Source organism: Hemitrygon akajei, chromosome 11 (genome assembly GCF_048418815.1).
Source record: "Hemitrygon akajei chromosome 11, sHemAka1.3, whole genome shotgun sequence".
Lineage (NCBI taxonomy): Eukaryota > Metazoa > Chordata > Chondrichthyes > Myliobatiformes > Dasyatidae > Hemitrygon > Hemitrygon akajei.
Window position 1 is genome coordinate 29037050 of NC_133134.1, and position 24106 is coordinate 29061155.

Genomic DNA, 24106 nt, shown 5'->3' on the forward strand with positions numbered 1-24106 from the left:
CCAATGAATATAACAATCTGCCTTTGTTGCTGTTAAACAAACAATTAAGGATCTGATAAAAATGTCTTTGAAATGAGGTATAAAACAATGAATAGTCAATCATGACAACTTACCTTGATTGTCCTCCCCATTATCCTTCATGGAATTATCACAATGACTATCAGGCCACCTGGTGGTTGCTTAAGAGGCCAAAGTTATATATAAAATAAGAATAGATCTACCATCTTACAGTGTGAAAACATGAAGGGACACCATTGTTTTCTTAAATAAAGGGGAAGGTAAAAAGTCCAAGCATTAACACATTTCTATGTTTTCAATGATGAAAGTTATCAAACAACTATTTGTTTTCAATGGTGCATAATTTCTGCTGTCTTTAGGCCGATGCTCTACACTTAATGATTCCATGCATGATTAGGCAGAAAGGAGAAGATTCGAGGCTTTAGCAGATTCTAGGTATTTCCTGATAAGATAAATTCATTTTGTCGTGTCGCCAGATTCATTCAAAGTCCAATTCAACGTCAGAGAAATGTATACAATATACATCCTGAACTGCTTTTTCTTCACAAACATCCACGAAAACAGAGAAGTGCCCCAATGAATGGACGACAGATAAATGTAAGAACCCCAAAGTACCCCCCCCAGCTCCCTCCTTCCTGTGCATGTGACAGCGAGCAACAACCCCCCCCCTCCCCCACTGGCAAAAAAAAAAGCAAGCCCTCAAGCATGAGCAAAGCAATAGCAAACACACAGACTTGCAGTTACCCCAGAGACTTCGCATTGCACTTGGCATTCGACATACTGCAGATTCTCCCTCCCCCTAATAAGGGAGAAGAAGGTGTCTTCATATCAAAAGGAAAACACCTTTGATCTTACTCAATCAATGCAAAAAGTTTGAAGTCTACTGCTACGTGTGTCTAGAATATGTGTCAAAAAGAAAACAAAGATAAAGTCATTGGACAAGAACCTAAGTCACACCTTTTGTAAACATTATTATCAGCCCATTTATCTTGCTCAGGGGTAAATAAAAACTGCTGGAAGAACGTTATGTGTTTAGCAGCACTAGTGTGACATCGCCTATCCCTTTGCTCCAAGATGCCTCTTAGCACAATGGGTTCCTCCATTTTTCCAGCAGTTTTTACTCCAGATTCCAGCACCTGCAGTCTCTTCTGTTTCCCCATGAAGTGGTTTTGGGATTGTGAGTGCAGGAATCAAGATCACAATCTGATTCATGTATTTGATCACAAGGATTGCTAAGGACTTCTGAAGACAGGTGTACTTGAGAGCAACCTATATCCCTTGTCCATTGTAATGTATCATCAAGAGCATAGATCCATCCATATATTATGCTTGAAATAATTGCCATTTAACTTTCTGCCAGTTCTAATATGTCTGATTTCATTACACTTGTGTTAAAAATCCTCATAAAAATTCTCTGGCTTTCTGATGTAAGGTCTGGAATCCTTCTGTTAATTATGTATTGTAGCGAAGCTATATTCTTTGCTCTTAAGCTCTCTCCTGTTTCTGATCTATGATATTGACACTTGGTAAAATCATCTACAACACGTTGGTAGTTTCTACATAGCTAATTCCAAATTCTCGCATTCCAAATGTTTGTTTATTTAGCAATTTAGCACAGGGTAGGCCCTCCTGGCCCTTTGAGCCTTGCTGCCCCAGCAACCCCTAGCAAACTTAATTAACCCTAAACTAATCATGGAACAAATTACAATGATCAATTAACCTACCCTGTATCTTTGGATTTTGGGAAACTGGAACACCCGGGGATACCCATGCATTCCACAGATCCCTTATAGACATTGCCAGAACTGGACTCGGAACTCCAACGCAGCAAAAGCATTGCACCAGTCGCTAAGCTACCATTCCAACTTTCCATCCTTGTAATGTTTCCTTTGACCCTCTTACTGTAACAGAGCTCCGTATGCAGGTTAGGTTTCAAAGTCTATAATCAGGATATGGACACCTGTGTGGGTGCTCCTTTAGCTGCCCCCACATCCTAACTGCCTATTACTTGGCCACTGTTAGTTACCTCTTTTAAGTAGGTGAGTTGTAGAATCTGAGGGGTGTTAATGGATAAGTGGAGATATTAATATTGGGATTAATGTGAATGCATGCTGGTCAGATGACCTGGTGGACCAGTATCCTACCTCACATGTCCAGTTGATCCATCCCTTTATTTGCTGATCTCTTTTGGCTACAGATTCTCTATTTTGAAATCCTCACTTTTTGTTTTCAAATCACTCCAGCGTTTCATCGTTCCCTTTTAGACAAATCTCTTTCTGCCCCAAGTTCTGCATTTCCCTACTCCTGTTCTCATGTTGATTGATGGAGATCTTAACAAGGCCCGAGTCTCTTTTTGCTCAAGTTGTGATCATCGAACTTGAGCTGGTGAGTAGTGAGCTTTGTTGGTAATGAAGTCAGCAAATTTCTGACAATGGCGTAATGTACTCACTCAGAGTAAGTGGAGCAATACACACAAAATGCTGGAGGAACTCTGCCAGTCAGGTGGAAGGGAAACCTCATTCTTTGAAAACAGAGGACATCTCTGATGTTCTAGAATAAGAAGCCTCATCTTGAGAACAGATGCAGTGGAGACGTGGGAACTGGAAAAAAGGGAATAGTATTTTTACAAGTGACAGGGTGGGAAGAGGTATAGTCAATATAACTACGAGAGTCAGTAAGTTGTAAAAGATATCAGTGAATAGATTGTCTCCAGAGATGGAGACAGAGTGATCAAAAAAGGGGAAAGAGCTGTCAGAGATGGACCAAGTAAATTTGAGAGGTGGAAGTTGGAGGCAAAGTTGATGAAAATGATGAGCATGGGTGTAAGAAGCAGCACCAATGTATGTAAACAAAGCTTCACCACACTTCTGAGGCAATTGCTCAGGCTGACTCCCACAAGAAGGTGCAGTCAGGGACTCTGGCGCTCGTTGTTCCGCCAGTCACAGAAATGTAGGATCACTATTGAGTGGATCCATCTTTTCCATTAGAGCCAAGTGCTCTTCTTGCTATGATTTTAACCCATGATAGACAATACCATTTATTTCCCCACTTCTTTTGGTATGTGGATAAACCAATGTTTAGATTAGCGACAGGAGAAATACAACACTATTAGGATCAAGTATGGACATTCTGTTTTGCTATATTTCATTCATATTCAAGGACTTTACATGTCACTGAAAATCCCTCTATGTATTTCCTTCACCAACTGCACTGGGCTTTTGAATACTGATGAAGAAACTTAAAGTTCTAAGTACTATCCTAGCCATTCTTCTTCTGAATGGTCATGGATAGAGGGATTACTATGAATCACTGAGGTTGTTACACCTTTCCTTCCTTACAATTTCTCCTCTGCCCTCGTATTTCCTTACTGTAACAGAGCATGGCCTAGTGCTGAAGTTTCAGAGACCACTATCAGGATGTGGACAAGATGCCCATCAGAGCCACCCTAGTGTAATTAAGGGATCCGTGCCAGAGTTTAGTAATTGGCACGTTGTTTATTGTCATATGTACCTAGATACAGTGAAAAGCTTTCCATGCCATGACTGCAGTTCATTCCATGTATTCCATATTGAATTTGTACAATGGAAAAACAATACCAGAAAGCAGAATATACTTCACAGAGCAAGTGCAGTGCAGGTAAATAATTAAGATGCAAGGGGCCATGATGAGGTAAATTGAAAGATCCATGGTGCTTCAGTACGATGCTGACCAAAACCGACAAAAGGCTGGAGGAACTCAACAGATCAACCGGTGTCTATGGAGAGGAATAAACAATAAATGTTTCAGGCTGGGACATTGGGAAGGAAGAAGGAAGAAGCCGGAATAAGAAGCTTGCAGAGGGGAAGCAGTGCAAACTCGGCAGGTGATAGGTAAACACAGGTGGGAGGCGAGGTGGGTGGGTAGAGGGTGGGGAATGAATTAAGAAGCTGGGAAGTGATAGGTGGAAGAGGTGAAGGTTGAAGGTGTTTGATAGGACAGGACAGTAGACCATGGAAGAAATGGAAGGAGGAGGGGCACCAGAAGGAGGAGAAGGGGCAAGAGGATAACCAGAACGAGAATGGAAAGAGAGATAAGAGGGTAGTGGAAGAAATTACAAGAAGTTAGACAAATCGATGTTCACGCCATCCAGTTGGAGGCGACCCAGGTGGAATATGAGGTGGTGCTCCTCCAACTTGAGTGTGGCCTCATCATGACAGTAGAAGAGGCCATAGACTGACATGTTGGAATGGGAAGCCTGTCTCTTGAGGAGGCCTCACATTGATCTCACTGATGTACCTGGAAGAGGCTGCACTGCGAGCACTGCATACAGTAGATTATCCTGACAGTCTTGCAGGTGAAGCGCTGCCTCGTCTGCTGGGGTGCTGAATGGCGGTGAAGGAAGAGGCTTGGGGCAGGCGTAGCACTTGTCCTGCGAGCAGGGATGTGCCAAGAGGAAAATCAATGGGGAGGGATGACTGGCTAAGGAAGTCCTGTCGAGAATGGACCCTACATAAAGTGGTGAGTGAGGGGAGGGTAAGTCTGCTTAGTGGTGGGATTCCATCGTAGGCGGTTGTAGTTTCAGAGAATGACGCGCTGGCTATAGAGGCTTGTGGGACAGGGGGATCTCCATGGGGTGATAGCAGATGTTCAGGAAATGGAGGATTTGCTGGTGAGGGGTGCATTGATAGTGGTGAAAGGTCGCTGGGGTAATCTGTTCTATCTTGTGCATCGTGTCCTGCCTTCTCGGTAAGACCACGTCAGTATGCTGAACCTGCCAACAGATTTGGAGGAACTTGTAAAGATAGGACCGAGATTGCTGTATGTGTGACATGTATCGAAGAATGAGGATTATTGCTGCTCAGTAAGGTAAACATTTTGTGTCCTAGATTTATGTTTTGTATCTTCAAAACCTTTGTGGGTACACATAAAAATAGTTTAAGATCATTGATTAAAGTTACTGACCCTCTTGAATCTGATCCTTCAGTGAGTACTGGCTCATGGACCTCCTGTTTCCCTCCCCTGAAGTCTACAATCAGTTCCTTGGTCTTTTTGACATTGAGTGAAAGGTTGTTGTTGCTGCACCACACAACCAAGTTTTCAATCTCTCTATGTGATGATTCATCACCACCCTTGATACGGCCCTGTTGCCTGACTTTATTAGGGAAAATGGGCAACAGTATTGCCGGCTGGGGTGACAAAATGTAACTGAGTCTTCATCGACAGGGATTATGGAAAGCAAACTTTATATCAGGCATAGCCAAACCTTCTCAGCAATCATCAGAAGCTTCTGCAGCCCCATGGTACAGTAGTTGTTCGGCATCATATCTTCAGTTGTTAACAGTGTAGAATTACTCACATATTTACACAAATGCAAAATATTGCAAATACTGAAAACCTGAAATATAGTCAGTGACCACTTCATTAGGTACTTTCCGTTCCCATCTACTTCAAGGTTCAATGGAGCCCATCCACTTGAAGGTTCAATGTGTTGTGCTTTTAGAGATGCTCTTCAGCACACCACTGTTGCAATACGTAGTTATCTGAGTTAATCACCTTTCTGTTAGCTTGAACCAGTTTGGCCTTTCTCCTCTGAACTTCCTCATTAACAAGGCATTTTCACATACTAATGTTTTTTCCTTTTCACCTTTCCCCAGAGACTGCTATGCATGAAAATCCTAGAAGATCAGCATTATCTCAGATAGTCAGGCTACATCCACACTAGACCGGATAATTTTGAAAACGCTGGTTTCTCATAAAAACGATAGGCGTCCACACTACACGTTTTAAAAAATATCTTTGTCCACATTGAAACAGATATTTCGGTGAATCTCCTCCTACTGCGCATGTGCAGGACACATCTATCGAATACAAGTGACAAGTTTGGTGTCGAATCTCCCTGTGAAAGACTTGCTGCGCGTTTGTGCAGTTACAGACTAGAAAAACTTAAACGACAGGCAGCTGTTGGCTCTCGCGCAGGAGGACTTAAAAGTTTAAAAAAAAACAAATACTGGAGCGTATGGAGGCAACCAACAGGGAGTTCACGGACAGTATGACCCGGCTGACGACGAACATTGAAAAACTGACGAATTCTGTTGCATTAATAAAGCACTTTGTTAAATGTATAAAACATGTCTGCATCAGTGTTATCTTGTATTTCCATACAATGTTAAATTAGGCTGTTACACATCCCTCCTGCCGTCTGGGAAAAGGCTCTGAAGCATTCGGGCTCTCACAACCAGACTATGTAACAGTTTCTTCCCCCAAGCTATCAGACTCCTCAATACCCGAAGCCTGGACTGATACCTTGCCCTATTGTCCTGTTTATTATTTATTGTAATGCCTGCACTGTTTTTGTGCACTTTATGCAGTCCAGTGTAGGTCTGTAGTCTAGTGTAGCTTTCTCTGTGTTGTTTTTTTTTTATTACGTAGTTCAGTCTAGTTTTTTGTACTGTGTCATGTAACACCATGGTCCTGAAAAACATTGTCTCATTTTTACTATGTACTGTACCAGCAGTTATGGTCGAAATGACAATAAAAGTGACTTGACTTGACTTGACTTGATCTATTGTCAGAGAAGTACTTGCATAAATAGGTAAACCACCTCCATACAAGCAAGGACAGAAAACAGGGCAAAGTGAATATACTTATTTATTCAGTGTGTTATGGGTCAAAGTATTTGGTGAGTACATTTCTAACTCTTCTGGCTTCAGTCTCGTTGCCGTCTGTTCTGAAATTGTTAGGTTGCGTTCAAGAAAACAATGAAATGGCGCACTGCCGTCTGACAGCGTTTTCAGATCTCTCCAGTTACCTTGTCCACACTGATCTGCCCAAGTGGCGTTTTCAAAAGTTACACACCCTGGAGAGCGTTTCTGAAAAGCTCCGGTTTCGGGGGACAGAAACGCCGTTTTAGTGTGGACAGAGGGTAAAAATGAAGAGAAAAAGCTTCGGTTATGGATTTATCTGGTGTAGTGTGGACATAGCCTCAAACTACCCATCTGGCACAAACAATCAATCCATGGTCGAAGTCACTTAGATCACATTTCTTTCCCATTCTGATGTTTGGTCTGAATAACAGCTGGACATCTTGACCATGTCTGCATACTTCTATGCATAGATTTGCTGCCACGTGATAGGCAGATTAGATACTTGTATTAATGAGCAGGCTTACCTAATAAAGTGACCACTGTAGTATAACTCGAGAATGGAGGAAATGCTGATTAGGTCAGATTGCATCTGAGAAACAAAGCTAATATTCAGCACTCAGGTCAACTCAAAATATTTACTCTCATGGTAAATGAGAGTACCACAACCATCTTCAGGCAGAAGAGCTACATGAGAAGTGTTGGACTCCTACTTAGATTGTCACCTTTATGGGCCCGGTCTTCAATAAGTTTGATTCACTCTGTGTGACAATAGTACAAAGATGAGTGTGCTGCTTACTACACAGGCTAATGACGCTGACAACAATCCAGTAGAGATACTGAGAGTTTGTGCTTGAGAACCAGCCTTGTTCTTTTCCACTATCGTTGGAGGTGAAGCAACAGACAATCTGCTGAATAAACTCCATGGGTTGAGCAGTTTCAGTTGGAGAAATGAACATGCCGATGTTTCAAGTCGGAACCCTGTATGATGCAGGGTTTCAGCCTGAAATCTCAACAACTACTTTCCTGCTCTGCTGCAGCTCGACCTGTTGAGTTCTTTCAGCAGATTGTGTGCTGCACCAGATTCCAGCATCTATAATACTGTGTCATTATTGGAGATGGACTGGGAATGTTCCTACAACTTCCATTAGTGGCGCAATCATCTCCCACCAGTTACAATGACATATCTAAAGAACTTGATCTGATTTGATAGCTGCAGGCTCACTTAGCAAGTCTCTGCAATTAGCACGTGCATGCATCCTTGTGTTGAGACTTCACCAGGTTGGTGGCCTATTTATAGGTTCATCTTCTGCTGCTACAGCCATGCTCTGCTACACCCCGTTTCAGTTGGAGCTTCTCCCCAGCTTGATAGCAATGGGTAGAGTGAGAGATATATCAGGCACCAGGTTATAGATTGTGATGAAATACATCTACACTCCTGCTGGTGCTCTTCCTTCTAATTTCAGTACGACTGGAATAACTTCCAACTGATTCCTTTGATTAAAAACCCACCCTTGAGAAAAAAGTGCAGCTGTTTGATCTGATAATTGAAGAAATGAAACTGGCATTAAACACTTACTTACAATTATAAGGATGTGTGAACCACATTCTAAGGTGTCGGGCAGTCAGAAAGAAACGTTACATATTAAATTTAGATGATGTGATTTCAAATGTGGCATATAAGGCAATTTACAATTACCGTAGTTAATCTTAAAATATTTAATACATAAATTAGAATAACTACACAATGAATAAACTAATTATAAAAAAATTGGTTTATGAGCTGAAAACTTTGTTATCTGCATATTAACATATTCATCTTCCATCCTGTGGAGATCAGAGTAAAGTTCAAGGAAGGGAATTACCAATTTTCCTTCTAAATAAATTTAGGATTCAAGATTGTTTAATGTAATTTCCTATAGACAAGTGGAAAGGAGAATTAAATAATTGTTACTCTGGATCTAATGCAGCACAAATACGCAAACACAATAATAGTGAAAAAACAGAATTAAGTATAAATACATAAGACAAAGTGAAGCTAGGTGATTGACAGGAAAGAATAAAAATTGGTGGATGGAGGTGTTGTTGCAACAAGGGAATTCTCCCTCAGCTGCAAGTACTAGAGTAAATTAAATATGTGAAATACAGTGGTTATTGGATGACTTTTGAAGTTGTTCTGTAGGAATTAACACAACTCACTAAATTGAGTAAGAATTGTCAATTTCAGGTAGTCACATTTTGAGCCAGAGAGATTGATTAGCAATGCTTTAATGATTTTCATGTCATTGAAGTGAGATTAAGAGCACTAATTTTCTGAAATAACTTCAGTGGGCAACTAATGTACAAATAACTAAAGGTGAGGTGCCACTAACAACGAGCAAACAGCAGAGTAAATGAATTAATCGCTAAGTACTAGAAATTTGTTGTCTATCTTTTTCTCCTGTACTTTCTGGCAAAATTCAGATATCAGTGGGACAAGATAGCACAAACATGAATTAGTAGATTGAAAAAGAAAGGTTAAAATTGTCATACACAAAAAGTGCTGGAGGAACACAGCAGGCTAGGCAGCATTTATGGAAAGAGCAAACAGTAGATGTTTCGGGCAGAGACCCATCATCAGGATTTCCAGCATCTGCAGATTTTCTCATGTTTATAAATTGTTAATCAAAAAATGGTTACAATAATTTGCATTATTATGTTGTGTGAGCAAGAGCTTTGGCCACCCACTGACAGTAAGCAAAAATGCCACTTTTCATCCTTGATAAATCACAGTTGCATTAAATATGAACATTACTGTTATACGTGAACAGTTACACGAACTGCTTTGCAGAAGAAATCTTAACGCCATCTGTAAAGGCTCAAATCATTAAACTAACTTCTGTATGAAAAAAAAGTTACCTCATTTGAACAAATAACCTTTGACCAAACATAGTTTGCAGTTTTCACTAAGAAGTTCAAGAAGTTGTTGGAAAATAATCCCTGGAATCAGGAAACCTACAATCCCAAGTAATAACGATGGAATTGAATTCATTTGGTTACAATGAACCTATGTTTTTGACTGTAAATCTTCAGCACCAAGAAATACAACAGCCTAACATTAGCTTACTATGCTATAAAATTTAGCCTCCATAAAATAGCGGGTGTGTACTAACAGAACAGAATGAAGAGTCTCTCTCTACCAAGGTAAAATTGATACGTGCAGCATGTTAATGGCAACCATTCTGCTTTTGCTTTCACATTCTTCTCAAAAGCTTAAAATCTCATCGCTTATATTCTTCTCACACATTTGTTATCTCAGCGCAGCTGTGAGGTGGATGGTAACACTTCTTATGTGATGGCTGTAAACGACGCTGCTACAGGATCCTGTGCTGAGGCTAATAATGACCTCATAATAACTATGTCTTACGTGTATTACCTTGTTACGCAACGCAGAAAATGTCTGAGTGAATTATTTATACGTCACTCAGTGCTGAAGGGCTCAAGGCAAACTGTAGACCAAACAAAATAAAACAACAAAATTCAGACTTCTGACACTGTTTTTTTTTTGAGTCCCTTTAGATCCCCTAAATAGAACCTATGACTTTGTACACACTTGTAGGGAGAATTGCTTTAGGTCCTATATCAGTGAGGTCACAAATATACATACAATGAACTTAGAAGGAGAAGCAGGGGTAGGTGTAGGACAAAGTCTACCTTGCTTTCCAATAAGATCACATTCGATCTGGCCATTGTCCTCAACTCCAGCATCTTTCTTGATTTCCATAACTTCAATTACTGTCATTCAAAAATCTATCTGAGATTTGAATATACTGGACTTAAGAAATCATCATCTACCAGCCTCCAGAACAGAAAATTCCAAAGACCGGCAACCTTCAAGAAAGTCCACAACATCTCAATCCCTTAATGTGAGAATGTGGGTCCTCATCTTGATAATCTCACCAGTAGAAGGATCCTCATGGCATATAGGCATAAAGCCCAGTCAGATATGTTTCAGTGAGATCACCTTGCATGAACATTGACCTGTCCCGCTCAACCATTCTTCATCCCAGGAATCAAGCATGTGGATCTACCCCCCTAAAAGGTAAATATATTCTTCCAGAAATAAGATGCTTAAACTGCACGCAATATCCAGATGTGGTCTCATCGAGGAACTGTCAAATTAAAGTTAGACTCGTTTTATCTTCATCTCCCTTATGGTAATCATTTTCCTGCCAAAATTAAGATTAGCTTTATTTGTCACATGTACATGAAAACATTGAAACATGCAATGGAATGTGTTGTTTTTGAGTCAGTGACCAACACAGTCCGTGGATTGTGCCGGGGGCAGCCGCAAGTGTTACCACACTTCCGACGTCAAAAATAGCACGCCCACAGTTCACTAACTCTAACCGTATGTCTTTGGAATGTTGGAGGAAACCCACATGGTCATGGGGAGAACGTACAAACACCTTACAGACGGTGGTGGGAATCGAACTCTGAACAGTGATCACTGGCATTGTAAAGTGATTGTGCTACCCACAATGCTTACTGTGTCTTCCCATATTATGGTTGGGGAGCATTAATAAGTCTCACACTATTTAAATAGTCCTCTAGCTGTTACCTTCATTCGGTAAGTGGTGTTTCCCATGGTTATTTCTGGATAGACTTCTGCTATTTATGACTGAGATTAGGATAGTCTTTATACAGAAAGTCACAATTCTCTAGAATCCTCTAACTCAAAGAGCTGCGGATGTTTAACTCTTGTGGAGTAAATTCTAAATTGAGATTTGATGGAAGATGGATTCAAAGTAAATAGATTTAAGCAAATAAAAGGATGAAATAATCAGGATCAGCTATGATTCAGTGATCACTTTCAAGGACTCTACTACTTGTGTTCTCAATATTATTTATTTATTTTGTATTTGCATAGCTTGTCTTCTTTTTAACATTGTTTGTCCATCGTTGTGTGTAGTTTTCCAATTATTATGTTGTATTTTTTTGTACCTACTGTGAATGCTGCAAGAAAATAAATCTCAGGGTAGCATATTGAGCCATATACTTACTTTGTTAATAAAATTACTTCGAATTTTAAATTTTTTATTTTGACTTTTGAATGGAACAGCAGCCTCAATGGGTCAGGTACGTCCTGTTTCCTGCTTCTGTTTCTAACGTCTGTTTTTCCTTATGGAATGCAATTAGAAAAAGCTCCCAGAAATAAGGAGACAACAAAGGAGAAGGGAAACAGGGGTCCAAATCTATACCTAGAGCTCAGGGAGTAACTCTGCTTTCTGAACCCCAGCGTTCTGCAAGTCATCCATGCATTAGCACAAAAGGTTGACTGGCTATCCATTCAATAGGATACAAGTTGCCTGTAGGTTGTGATATTCGAGCCTTTTCTTGTCGATTCGATCAGCATGGAAATAGGCCCTTTAGCCTAATGGGTCAACCATATGTCTACGTTCATTCCATCTCCCTACTTTCCCAGCAAGTGTACCATTCATCCACACACGGAGGGCCAGTAAACATTCCAGCCTGCATACCTTGGGTTGTGGGAAGGAACCAAAGCGTCCATGTGGTTACCGATTTATTTTAGTTTGTGTTCTTTATGTTCTCCTCCTCAGTTTATATTGAATTGCTGATATTTTTGCCTGCTTGAATTTTAGATTAGTTTCACATTCTTCATGGCTCATTCTTTCCCAAACGTTTTTCTTGGTATATAGCATATATTTTACCTTTTTATGCATATAAAACACTTAAGAAACATACGTATTTCAATAATTAAACCACTGTGTTGCTTAGTAATAATTGTAGCTTTCATTGGGGCAGGGCCTTTCAAATGCTCCATTAAAATTGTTCCGATCGTTGACTGACTGTAGCCTAACACTTTTCCAATGACCGATCGCATTTCACCTCTTCCCGATTGCTTTATTACCTCCACCTTATTTTTAATCGTGATTGTGATTATTTTTGTGAACAGAAACACCGCGGATTCAGAGCTGCACCACGGGGTCCTAATGTCCACAGCTCTGAACATGTTAAATAAAGTCCGGGGTTCCGCTGGATCCTAAAGAGCACCGCACTGAGACAGGTTAAATAAGGGATTGGAGTATCCGCATTTTTGGTATCCACGTGGGGTCTCAGAACCAATAAAGAGGGCCGACTGTATGTAAAATTATGTATTACTTTTGGATCTTGTCCCATGCACTCTGTACTCTGAGGAAAATGGGTAATGGAAAACGGAGTCATAGAGACATACATTATGGAAGTAGGCTCGATGGTCCACCAAGTCCATGCTGACCATAAAACCCCCCACTCCCCATTTATATTAATTGTACATTCATCACATCTTTTACTCCCCCTCCCCCTATTCTCACCAGTTCCTCCCAGATTCTACCACTCGCCTACACACCAGGGGCAACTGCCATTGGATAGCCACTGAATATCAATCCACACATATTTGAAATCCATCCCAATCTTCCATTCAGTAGTCACATTATTAGGTACCTTCTAATAAAGGAGGTACCTCCTGTATCTAATAAAGTGGCTGCTGATTGCATGTTTGTGGACTTCTGTTACTGTCGCCCACCTACTTCAAAGTTCGAAGTGATGTGTGTTCAGAGGTGCTTTTCGGCACACCGCTGTTGTAACGCATTGTTATTTGAGTTACTGTTGCCTTCCGCTCAGCTTGAACCAGCCTGGGCATTCCCCAATGATCTCTCTCATAAACAAGGTGTTTTTGCCCTCAGACTGCTACTGACTGGATGTTTTTTGTTTTTCGCACCATTCTCTATAAACCCCAGACACTGTTGTGTGTGAAAATACACGGAGATCAGCAGCTTCGCAGGTACTCAAACCACCTACAATTATTCCACGGTTAAAGATCACATTTCTCCCATTCTGATGAACAACAGCTGAACCTCTTGACCATGTCTGCATGCTTTTATGCATGGAGTTTCTGGCTGATTAGATACTGGCATTAAAGAGCAGGTGTAGTGGGGTACCTAATAAACTGGCCACTGAGTGTAATAAACCCGTGTGTAAACATTGCCTATTCCTTTATAAAACAAAAATAAAGCTCCTGAGTGAATTCAGTGAGCACCAGAGCTGCCGAAGATCACAACCAGAAAGCAGACATTTCACACTAATGTTTTTTAATGAATTAACAGCTCTTTTTTCATTTGCGTCTCATGAGTAGAATTAACAAATTTCCCACCTATTGGAAACATTTGTAGTTGGAAACTAGGTTAGCTTTTTCCTTTGTTGCGTTACACGAGTTTGACAATCTGAGCTTGGAGTCAGACGTAATGGCCTGGAATTTCCTGAATTTGTACATGGTCCAAAATTTGCTCCAGCTTCTGATCCGATTTTATTCACTGGATTTTGTCCCCAAGTTTCCAGTAGTTAAGTCCCATAACCTAAAACTCATAGTATCACATTCTAATGAAATAAATCATCCTGCATAATTTCCTTAAATTGTCAACTTGCTAACAAACTGTAGGAGTGCAGAAAGGATTAGAGAGCAAAGGATTGTACATTCATGCAAATCAGGTGCTAATTACTTCAGTGGGAACCCCACAACACTGAACTGTCGAGAATTCTCCATAACTTTTCCACCAGGCTAAACCGGAGTAAACACAACTGGACTGCATCATTTCATCTTCCCACTTGAATTGCGGAAGTGGGTAGGTGTTTTGATAGATACTGGCTGTGCATCCCACTTAATGCATTGGTCTCTATTTCAGGAAAACACTCATTAAAGTAAGCAGTATTAAGAGCTCAGTGGCATAGCTTTGGTCTTGTACTACACAGAAGTAGTAAATATTTCAAAACCATACCAGTATCATAACACAAGGAGGAATCCACTAAAAGCTGACAACTTCCATATTCTGGTTGTATTTACATAACTTAACGGTGCATCATTTTGGAATTTGAAGCACTATTGGAATTTCTAGGGCAGATTTTTTTCCGTAGGTAAAATTACTTCCAAAACTTGTTGGTTGGTTGGTTGGCATTCGTCTTTCTCGAAGAACAATGAGTGATGAAGATCATCATCACGTGCTTGGGTGGAAGGTATGGAGATCCTGAGATGCCCGGTCATCAAGATTCCTCTCTCGGCCTTCCCGGTGTAGCCCAAACGAAAGCTAATGAGGCAATACGTTTGGCACCAGCTTGGCTGCAGGAGCTGTCAGAAGGATGTTCTGTGATTTCCAGCTGCCTGAGGGGCTCCTCTCTGGATTTGCTGTCTGGGGTTTCCCCCATAGCCTTCGTCTCTCCCGAGACTGCCCACAAGGCAGTGCGGCTATTTACCCATAGCTGGGGATCTGGTTCACAAGCACCAGGGCGTGACCACACACCGGTGGGTCTGCATGCCTTGTGTGCAGGGGTCAGACCTCCTCCCCGTCCTCTGTAGTTCAGCCTGAGTCCGAAAGGAGTTCGGTTTCTGTGTGCTATCACGAGGAGACACGATATGAGGCTTGCTGTTGGAGGGGCTATGGACTGGCAGGGAGAGACTTACACATTCAGCTCTCCTTTTCATGAGAATGCTAGCCAGCAGTGGAAGCTGAAAGTGAGAACGACAAGCACTACCCATAGACTACCACACTAGATACATCACAACAGCCATTTTGACACCTTCCAAAGCTTAACATCCACGATTAAGCTAGAGAGGGTTCAGAAAAGATTCAGAAGGATGTTGTTTGGGGATGGGAGGGCTTGACTAATAGGGAGAAAACAGGTAGAGTAGTGCTGCTTACCCTGGAGTGAGGGAGGCTGAGAGATGACCTTCTATAGAGGTTTATAAAATCATATACAGTGGATATAGTTAATTGGCCATTGGAGCAGCTGCTTATTTGTGACAACCCTTAAAGAACAAAAGTCAATCAAGAAAATGGCTGGGATTTGCTTCATTTACTAGGGACACGAGACTGCCGCTAAACAGTTTCAATCTAGCGTCAGTTGTGTTCACTTGTATGACTGTTGGATACTACACCGTGCTTAGAGCAAACAGCTTTTAAATAGTGTGTGTGCTGTGTTCAAAAAGAAGTTAGTTTTTGTCGCTGATATTTTGTGAGAAATAAGCAGTAATGTTCCGTAAGCAAAACTGTTCTGCTCACTGTCATTTCAAGCATTCAGGATTGGAGACGCAAGAAGCAGCTAGGAGTGAAAATGAAATGATTTCACTACTTCAGTAAGTTAGGAACTATGAAGAATTTGAAGATAACATTCAATCATCTTGAATGTTACAATGAAAATGAAGATTTAGAGGATACAGTCGTCGAAAGTGTTGCATGAAGGCAGTCCATTACCTACACTAGGCGTCTGCGCTGATTTTAATCACTTAGTCAATCAAAAGAACACGGCAACACACACTGGATGAATTCCACCATTGATAACGGTTAGGAACTAGTACACATTTTTGTTGATAGTGTTCTAATTTGTTCTGTATTTCATTTAAGCACATAATTTGTGCTTTTTTTTTGTCTTTTTTATACCTTTTTACCTTTTTAACTACTTCCATGGAACTTAGCTAATTGTGGCAGCTGCTTAATTGGGCCAAAATATATTGGTCCCGATATATCCTAATAAACCAGAACTCACTGTCTATGAATATATATCACCAGAATTCCCCAGGGTAGGAGAGTCTAAAACTAGAGGGCATATATTTAAGGTGAGGGGGAAATATTTAAAGAGCACCAAAGATGTATATTTTTCATACAGATCGTGGTGGGAATATGGAAAAGCAGCCAGAAGAAGTGGTAGATGTGGGTAAAATTACACAATTTACAGACATTTGGATTGGTACGTGGATAGGAATGGTTTTGAGGGACTTGGACCAAATGCAGGCTTGTGGGATTAGCTATGAAAGACATCTTGGTCAGCATAGATGAGTTAAAGGAACTGTTTCATGCTGGATAATTATGAATCTAGGTAACTTGTTTTCAAAACAGCAAGTGAACAAGATTATGAAAGACTCCCTCCTTATATCAATTGAGGCTTATGACTTGAGAACTTTGTTTATATTTATTCAAGGGGTATGGAATCCCACAGGCTGAACCAGGATTTGATTGGCCATTCCTAGTTGTTGAGGAGGTGGTGGTGAGTAGTGCTTACTCAGTGTTTTAAGGGAAGATTTCCACAAGTTTGACATAGCGATGGTGAAGGAATGGCAATACATTTCTAAGTCTGCTTGAAGTGCAGCTGCCAATCAGCCTTTGCTGTCCTAAGACTAGGCAGCTTCTAAAATTTTCAACCTAACGTTGTATTAGGACTCCTGACAAACACGTGAACTGGTTTATTTGGGTTGATAGTTTATACAATCAAGCAATAGTGGCTATACAATCAAACTGTACTTGATGGCACAGTCACAGCAAAAGGATCCAGGAAGCTCTGCAACATGAAATACAGTGAAATAGTGCCTTCCCCCCTTGTAGTTATTATAATGGGAACACTGTCATTACGTGATGAAAATGATGGCAGCTTCTTAGAAGCTTGATGCAGATTAAATGTGGAAATTCAGAAGTCGCCGGTAACCCCCTGTTTCCTTATAACCAGAGGATATAAGAGATCTGAAGAAAATTTCAGATATTTATGAATTATTCTTGCTCCTAAAATAAACCTAAATATGCCATGCTTTGTCACATGCTGTGTAAGTGAGTTCTTAATAGTATACTAAGCTATTGCCATTGCTTAGCAACTGCTATGACCTTGAAGAAATTGGCTTTAGAAGTGTGGATTGTAATTCCTTCAGTTAATTATTTCAAAATTAATTATTTTAAAAATAATTTGTTTGCTATTAAAAAATTGATGATGATATTTTGGTTTCTACCTTTGATTTATTTTATTTATTGAGTGCTGTGTGGAGTAGTCCCTTCCGGCCTTTCCAGCTGCATCGCCCAGCAATGCCCCGATTTAATCCTAGCCTAATCACAGGACAACCTTTAGCGGCCTATTAACCGGTACACTATTGGGCTGTGGGAGGAAACCGGAGCACCTGGAGGAACTCCACGCAGTCACGGGGAGAATGTACAAACCTCTTACAGGCAGTGGCGGAAATTGAACCCGGGCCGCTGGCACTGTAAAGCTTTGTAACCACTATGCTCCTGTGCCACCCTTTTCATATATCCTTTAGAACACAGGGAAAAAATGGCATTTGGCCCATTGGTTTTATGCCGTTTTACAAAGTAATCCCAATTCCCCCACTAATTTACCCCATCCTACCACCCAGCTACACCAGCCACAATTGATCTTCTAATCTGCAAGTCTTTGAAGTGTGTGAGGGAGACAAAACATTCAGAGGAAGAACATACACTGGCGGTCAGGTTAAAACCCAGGCCTCCAGAGCTGGAAGGCAGCAGATCTAATTAGTGCCCTCCTTTCTTATATTTATTCCAATCTTTATTCTGTATTCGGTAAAGTGGTTGAAACATTAAATATTGTGCCTTTTACTTCTTGGCTTGCTGTCAGTGAAAATCCTTCAGCTTCCTTGAGGATGTCACTGGACTAAACATCAAAGATCTCCTGAGAACCGCCAGTAGCATCGCATGCCACAGACCTCTGTGTGCATTTTTCTTTAAGTCAGCAGTAAATGCCATTGCCCCACATTGCCTGTGAAACTAACCCTGTAAAGGTGATGGTGCAAAGTTTGTGGTAAGTGACTTGAAAAGGTTCAGTGGTAAGAGTTTCCAATGAAACTTTAGATGTTCAGACACACAGTTCAGGGAAATGTTTCTGTATCTATACATTGTTTAAGATCGGAGCATATTCATTTTCAACTTAAAGTGGCTAAAACCAGGTCAATCATGGCAACAAATAAAGGGCTTAAAAAGCCAATTACTTACTGTCTAGAAAAGTGAATCAACCAACAGCAAAACCAATTAACAGCAAGTTCTCAGCAACTTTCAAAGGAAATGGAGGTCTATGTAGTAGGGGAAGTTAGATTGATTTTAGAGTAGGTTAAAAGGTCAGCACAACATCGTGGGCTGAAGGGCCTGTACTGTGCTGTAACCTTCTGTGTTCTATGAAAACACTGAACAAAAACTCATATAGTTGAGAATAATATCTGCAATTCTTTGCTTCTGTTCTAAACTGTCAGTGCAAAGACAAAAATAATGCAGAATTTGATTTTAAAAAGTGGTGTATATTCCGGTTATCTGATAGATACGATGTGACAGATAGTTTGAAGTGTGTGCATTTTATTGCTAGGAGTATTATGGGCAAAGATGATGAACCGAGCATGGATCAGTACAAGGAATGTTGATGTTGTGGCATCTACAAAAACATGGTTGAAAGATGGGCAGGAACGGGTGCCTGTTGTCCCAGGGTTTCAATGTTTTAAAAACGATAATGAGGGAGGTAAAAGAGCTGGGGAAATGCACGCCTAATCAGGGACAATATCACAGCTGCACTCAGATGGGACATAACGAAAGGCTCATCTATAAAGTCTAAATGGGTAGAACTCAAAAATAGGAAGGATGCAATCACTGATGGGATTGTACTCCAGACACCCCCCCCCCCCCCCCCAGTAGTCACTGGGACATTGTGGAATAGATATGCGTGAAAATTAAGGAAAGGTGTGAAAACAATACAGTTGTCATGGCGGACTTCAACTTCCCTAATATAAACTAGGACCCTCTTTGTGCAAGGGGTTTAGACGGCACAGAATTTGTAAGGAGCATTCAGGAGGGTTTCTTAAATCAATATAACAATAGCCCAACAAGAGGAGGGGCTGTACTGCGAATTATGTCGGCTGTGAGCCTGGCCAGATGACTGCCCATTCCGTGGTGAGCAGTTTCAGAACAATGACTACAACTCCTTTAGTTGTAAGATCCATTAGCAATAGATAAGGATAAGAATGGACTTTAGAGAGGTGTATTAAATTGGAGCAGGGCAACTTATGAGAACATTAGTTAGGAACTAGGGAGAGTTAATTGGGAACAGCTGTTTTTGCAAGTTCACTTCTGACATGCGGAAGGTGTTTAAAGACCAACTGCACAGAGTACAGGACAGGTTCATTCCAGTCAGAAGGAAGGACAAAGGTGGCAAGGGAATAGAACCATGGATGTCGAGAGAGGTGATGAATTTAGTCAAGAAGTAAGACAAAAAGTATGTAAAGCTTTGGAAGCTAGAATCAAACAAAACACTTGAATTGAAAGTTCAAAGTAAATTTATTATTAAAGTATATACATGAGACCGTACATAACCCAGAGATTTATTATCTTGCAGGCATTCAGAGTTAATACAAAGAAGCACAATAGGATCGATGAAAAACTGCACAGAACAAGATGAATAAACAACTAATACGCAAAAGACAACTAACTGTGCAAATACAAAAAGAAAAAAACGTACAAATAATAATGAATAAATATCAAGAACAGGAGATGAAAAGTCCTGGAAAGTGAGTCCCCAGGTTGTGGGAACAGTTCAGTGTTGGGGTGAGAGAAGTTGAGTGAAATTATCCCCTCTGGTTCAAGAGCCTAATGGTTGAGGGGTAATGCTGTAACTGTCCCTGAACCGGTTTCCTAATCCTTGATGATTAAAAGAAGCCAGAAAAGGAATCAAAAAATGAATTAGGAAAGTCAGGACAGCCCATGAAAAGTACTTAGCACGTAGGATTAAAGAGAATCGCAAGGCATTTGATATATACAGAAAGGGGATGACTAGGAAGAGAGTAGGACCACTTAAGGATAAACAGAGGAGCATTTGTTTGGATGTAGTGGATGTAGGTAAGTTCCTTATTGAGTACTTCACATCAGTATTTACCAAGGAGAAGGACATAGAGGATAGAGATATCAGTGATGAGTGTATTGATATTGTATGTTAGGGCATTTCAGGGCTAATTAGGAGGTAGTGTTGAGTCTCTTAAAGAGCATTAAGGTGGATAAGTCCCCAGGGCCTGATGGGATATACCCCTGGTTATTGAGAGAGGCAAGAGAAGAGATTGCTGGGGCCTTGATCATTTACTTTGTTCCCTCTCTAACATAGGTGAGGTCTCGGAGGACTGGCAAGTTGGTCCGTTATTGAAGCAGGGAACTTAGGATAATCAAGGAAACTATAGACTGATGAGTCTCACCTTATGAGCATTTCAGAAACCATGGCCTAATTAGAGAGAGCCAGCATGGCTTTGTATGGGGCTAGTCAGGTCCTACTAACTTGATTGAGTTTTTTGACAAGGTGATGGATATTTGATGAAGGTAGAGCCATGTATGTTGCTTACATAGATTTTAGTAAGGCATTTGACAAGGTCTCTCCTGGGAGGCTCATCCAGAAGATTAAGATGCATGGGATCCATGGTAAATTGGGTGTTTGGGTTCAGAATTGGCTTGCCGACAGAAGACAAAGGGTAGTGGTTGAAGGGATTTATTGTAACTGGAGGTCTGTCATTAGTGGTGTTCTACTGGGATCTGTGCTGGGACTTCTGCTATTTGTTCTGTATTTAAATAACCTGGATGATAATGTAGATCATGGGTTAGTAAGTTTGCAGATATGAAGATTGGTGGTGTTGTGGATCACATAGAAAGCTGGCAAAGAATTCAATGGGATTGTAGAGATGGGCAGAGAAATGGCAGATGGAGGTTAACCTGGCCAAATATGAAGCAATGCACCTGGATAGATCAAATGTAAAGAGACAGTCCTCGGTTAATGGCAAGATCCTTAACAGTGTTGATGAGCAGAGGGATCTTGGGGTTGAAAGGATGGTTAAGAAGGCGTATGGATCTGATAGAGGTATATAAGATAATGAGAGGCATGGACAGAGTAGACAGATAATGCCTTTTTCCAGTGGTTGAAATATCTAAACTCGAGGGCTTTGGTATAAGGTGAGAGGAGAAATTTCAAATGAAATGTGCGGGGAAAATTTTCTTAAATAGTGAGTGGTAGGTGCCTGGAATGCACTACCTGGGATGATGGTACAGGCAGAAGCATTTGGGACTTTAAAGAGATGTTTAAATAGGTACATGAATGTGAAGAAAATGGAAGATACAGACATAGTGTAGGCAGAGGAGATTAGCTAAGTAGAGCATCTGATTACTAATTTAATTAGTTCAGCTTAGCATTGTGGGCCAAAAGGCCTGTTCCTGAGCTGTATTGTTCTATGCTATATGGTATTTAAGAAGCAGAAATCATTGGAAAACTGCACAAACTGGTATGTGCTTGAAAATGAAAAAAAGGCATCACTGCTGACAATATTTAGTTTTGTCCTTCATGTTGTGGAATTTGAGCTAAAATAATATCAATGGCTGAAATTGCTTGTGTCCAGGAGAAACCTAGGATCTCGGCTAAGTTGTGTCATCAGAGCCACTTATGACCTCCTACCCACACCCCGGAACCTGAAGCAGTGGTGGGGAGAAGACCCCGCTTGCTCTCTTTGTCAAGCACCTGGATCACTAAGGCACATTTTAACAGGATGCACCATGAGCCTCAGCCAGGGGCGGTATACTTGGCAGCATAACCAAGTTCTCAGACAGCCGGCATCAATCTTGGAATAGAGGTGAATCACCACAGATGTTCTCCCACAAACATCAGCAAGAAATGTTCACATCACACAGTTTGTACCAGCAGGTCAACCTCCGGAGCACCATTTAACATCAAAAGAGGTAAGCTTTCTGCAGGTTGCTTGGGATTGGAAAATGGACGTGGACATGGGAAAAAAGCTTGTGTTTCCCCCAGACATTGCGGCTACAACACTCTGGACAGACATAGTCCTGTGGTCCACAACAGCCAAGCTGGCACATGTTGTGGAATTGACAATACCATGGGAAGATGGTGTTGAAGAAGCTTATGAGAGGAAAAAGACAAAGTACTCTGAACTGGCAACTGAAGCTGCCCAGAACAGCTGGAAGACCAAGATTTTCTCTGTAGAAGTGGGATGCAGGGGATTCGTGGCTACATCTATGACCAGTCTATTGAAGAAGATGGGGGTGAGGGGTTATTCACTCCAACAAGCAATCAAGTCCTTATCAAATCCAGCAGAAGAAAGCAGTATTTGGATTTAGATTAAAAGGAAAGACAACAACTGGGCTGCAAGATGAAGACAGGAGGGTATGGAACTGAGGGGGGTGTATCTGGGGCGCCAGGTAGCACCGTTGAGCCCTCTGAAGATGTCGTGGGCTTATCAACGAAACGTCAAAGAAGGAGGGTGCCCACCTGATGACCCTGATGAGTTACCTACCCTCCTCGTCACCACTCTAAGTCCACTGCCAACATCAAGAGTGCCAACTTATCATAGGGATTGAAACATCAAGTCCTATTAACTCTACTAAATCCTATTAAATCCTGTTAAAATGGCTGAAATAGCTTGGAATTTTCAAGAATGTGTCTAGGAGAAACTTTGAAACTAGGTTGGACAAACAACATAAAAGGCTCAATTAGTTTGTCACTGAAGATAATGTCCAGAGATATCAAATGGACTCAGTTGAAAATATAGTAAATTATAGTCAATAATAAAAGCAGTAGTCTTCAGTCTCAAAATGAAAACTCCTTGTTCCAACCTTCTTGATGCTGGAATCTTTCTCACTGAGTTTGGAAAGAACTCCAAGTACACTTTCTTTCTTCTATAAAGAGTGGGGTTAATATGTGGGAATGATATTTCAATGTGAGCTCATTAGGTTTTTCAGATGACACTCACCCAGATGTCTGGTGGTTAGCGTAATAGCTGTCCAACTACCAACTCCTGGTCACAGAGGGGTGGAGTGTCAGAGGTCACGATTTGGCTTTCTGTCCAATAAGGACACACTGAAATCATCTGAGCTGCATTAGAAAGATTAAAATTCACAGTAAGCCTTTTTAAATTTGTTCACATAGAAAGCTGGATTTTAAATTGAGGACAGTTTTGGAAGTGGGTTTGTGGGGAGTTTGGAATGGCAAGAATGGTGCATTGGCTCAAGGAATTTTAACATAGTCATCTCATTATCATTTCACTCCAGTTATGAAAATGTCCTGTATTAGCACCAGAATTGCAGTGTTTCATGATTCACTTCAAACATGGAGAATGAATCACATGAAGCTGAAAGAGGGAGAGGGAGAGAGAGAGGATGAAGTACTTGTAAACAGAGATAGAGGTTGTGACTTACTTCAGCAACACCTTCCTGGAGGATATGCAGAGCAACAGAAATGCCTGGAGGGGATTTCGTCCTCAAGTGATGGGAGGTATCTGACTATTACTGACACAACAACTATCCGGTTGGAGCTTTCCCAGGGGACTGGGAGGAGGACAATAGTTCCATATCCCGGATTCAGTGCAGGAAGTTCTTCAATGGCCTAAGCAAAGTAGGAAAGGTGTGCTGATTAACACTCTGGCATGTATGCTGATGTCCTAATCACCCCAACTTCTCACTCTATCTTCTTTGCGGCTGTCAGTTGATTTATTCCACTGCCTGGTGATAAACGATGAAAATGGTGGTCAAGGTGAGGCAAGAGAGGGAGTCCTGGCAATTTGTAGGACTGTCTTTTGTTAATGTGCATTGGGTAGGAGATACAAATGTGGCCTTATCTAT